We start from the raw sequence: 2,978 nt of genomic DNA, 5'->3' as shown, positions 1-2,978 counted from the left end.
AATGTGCAGCCGCCACGAAAAAAGCTAATACAATCCTGGGTTGTATAAACAGAGGCAGAGAATCAAGATCACATGAAGTATTAGTGCCACTTTACAAAACCCTACCTAGAATACTGCAACCATTTTTGGTCACCATACTACAAAAAAGATGTTGAGACTTTGGAAAAAGTTCATAAAATAGTAACTAAGATGATCAAAGGCCTATAGACTAAAACATATGAAGAACAGCTGCAGGTTTTGGGTCTGGCTAGTCTAAAGAAAAGAACAAGGGGTGTCATGATAGCATTATTTCAGTATTTGAGGGGCTGCCACGAAGAAGAGGGGGTCAAATTATTCTCCAAAGCCCCAGAGGGCAGGACAAGAAATAATGTTTGGAAACTGATCAAAGAGAGAAGCAACCTGGAGTTAAGGAGAAACTTCCTAACAGTGAGGACAATTATCCAGTGGAACAGCTTGCCATCAGAAATTGTGGGCGCTCATCACTGGTGTTTTTAAAGAAGAGACTGGACAGTCACTTGTCTGAGATTTTATAGGTTCTCCTGCTTGAGCAGGGGGCTAGATTAAATGATCTCCAAGATCCCTTCCAGTTCTATTCCATGTTAATGCAGATACTTGGTCAGCAATCCCCTTTAAGGTGAGCCTTCTCTCTTGGGGAAGAATACAGAGGTCTATCTGAAGGGACATGAAATTTGCTTGTTTTCTAGAAGACAAAATTGTTTGGATTTGTTTCCAGTTAGATGCTGGCATGGTTGCTGGCCCAGTGGAGGCATCTGAGGCAGGTTCATCCACTTCTTAACAAGCCATTACTAGACTCCACCATATTACATATTTTTCATCCCTTGTCCTAACTTTCCAACATTGGTCACACTTTTAAATACAACATTGGTCACACTTTTAAATGAATTCTGGTGTGAGCAGGATGGTGGTAGTTTATCCGCCCTCACTCTACTTGACTTAGCGGCTTTTGATACTATCAATCATGGTATCCTTCTGGAAGGACTTTAGGAGTTTGGAGTGGGGGAATTCTGCTGCCCTGGTTCACTTCCTTCCTCTGTGATTCCTTTCCACGTTGATAGGAAGCAAAAGTCTGGTCCTTATCTATTGCTATGTAGGTCCTGCAGGGCTTGATACTTTTTCTGCTTCAGTTTAACATCTACTTGAAACCCCTGGGTGAGATCATCTGCCACCATGGGCTGAGATATCATCAATATGCTGATGACACTGTTATGTCTCGAACCATGGTGAGTTAAGTGCATAAACTGGGGCTCTGAGAGTTTACAACTCCAACTCATGGAACAGTCATGGCAGTTATGCCCTTTCCTGGACCAACAATCTCTGCTCACAGTCACTCATACCCTAGTTACCTTGTCTTATCTATTGCAATGCACTCTAGATGGGGCTGCTCCTGAAAAATATTTGGAAGCTTCGAGTGATTCAAAAAGCAGTGACCTGCTTGTTTTTATGCTGGTCTAGATGTACATGTGTCATTTATCTTGTGGGAGTTGCACTGGCTGCTTCCAGCTCCAATTGAAGATGCTGGTTGCTATCTTTAAAGCCCTACATGACATGGGACCAGGTTATTTGAAATATTGTCTTTTCCCAGTCATGTCTACCCAATCCACCAGAATGGGAAGGTGGGGAATATTATGTATCCCATCTCTTAAAAAGTACACCTACTGGGATCAAGGAGGACCTTCTCCATGGTTGCTCCCTCCCTATGGAATATCATCCCTGCAGAGGTAAGACTGGCCCTTAATTTGAGACTCTTTCACAAGGCCCTGAACACTTGCTTTTGCAATGAGCCTTAGGAACATAGAGGTGGTAAGCCCATCAAATAGATTATTTGATTGACTGTTGTTGCCAGGGAGAGGTGGGAGTGTTATTGCCTTTTTGTTTTTTATATTGTTTTATCTGTAAGATGCCCAGTAAGCTGAAAGGCCATATAAATTTTTATTAAATAAATAAATAAATTTCTAGTGACATAATATAAAAATTAATGCCTAAGGAACCAAATGGAACCTTTAAGTATCCAATTAAATATCCTACACAAAATAATGAATAAGAAACTAGTCACTGAAGTTTTAATGTATTATGAAAACAAGTGTAAATCATGGCCAATAATGCCAGTTAAGTACAACTTTCAGATTATACATCTTGGCATAGCAGCAGTGTCACATTTTAGGCCTCTTCTCCCTTAAAACCTTGAGACATTGTAAAACTATTCTACTGTTCCAGTTCTGTATGTGGAGAATACCATGATCAATATTATTGAAAGTTCTTAAAAAACTGAAAACTAACAAGGATCCTTTCTTTCTCTTCCTCCCAAACACATACATTCTAGATATTTAGCAGTGAAAGGCATCCAAAGCACAAAGCACAAGCTCAAATAATGTAGAGACTTGACTGAAATAGGTCCAGATAAATGAGAGAATAAATGAGAGGCTGGACGCCGACCTTGGAAGACAAGTGGGCGTGGGGGCCATGTGGAAGGCAGGCAAGCATGGCAGGGCAGCGGAGAAGAGAGTAGTCTACTAGTTCCCTTCCATGTGGCCAGGCGGCCCCAACATGCCTTCCATGCGGCCTTCCCGGCAGTCCCCGTGGCCAGGCCCACTTGCCTGCCTTCGCAAGCTGGCCACTGGGACACCAGGAAGGCTGTGTGGAAAGCAGGCAAACATGTTGGGGCCACAGACTGTGGGGAATGGAGTAGGAGAGGCCTTCACAAGTGGGCCTGGCCTCAGGGACTGGTTGGAAGGCAGCGAAGCATGGCAGAGCTGTGGGCTGCAGGGGAGTAGGGGAGGCAGGCTGGGACAGTGGGGGGGGGGGACAGGGGCAGCTAGCTAGGCTGTGACTCACAGGCTTACCTGGCAGACAGATCACGGCCACTCAGTTAGGGTGCAGCACTTCAGGCAGGCAAGCTGTAGAGAATGGGCGGGGCAGAGCGAGCGGCAAGAGGATGACCAGTTCAGGGGTATGGCCAG

The sequence above is a fragment of the Ahaetulla prasina genome, chromosome 4 (assembly GCF_028640845.1).
Source record: "Ahaetulla prasina isolate Xishuangbanna chromosome 4, ASM2864084v1, whole genome shotgun sequence".
Lineage (NCBI taxonomy): Eukaryota > Metazoa > Chordata > Lepidosauria > Squamata > Colubridae > Ahaetulla > Ahaetulla prasina.
Note: the sequence above shows the minus strand (reverse complement) of the source record.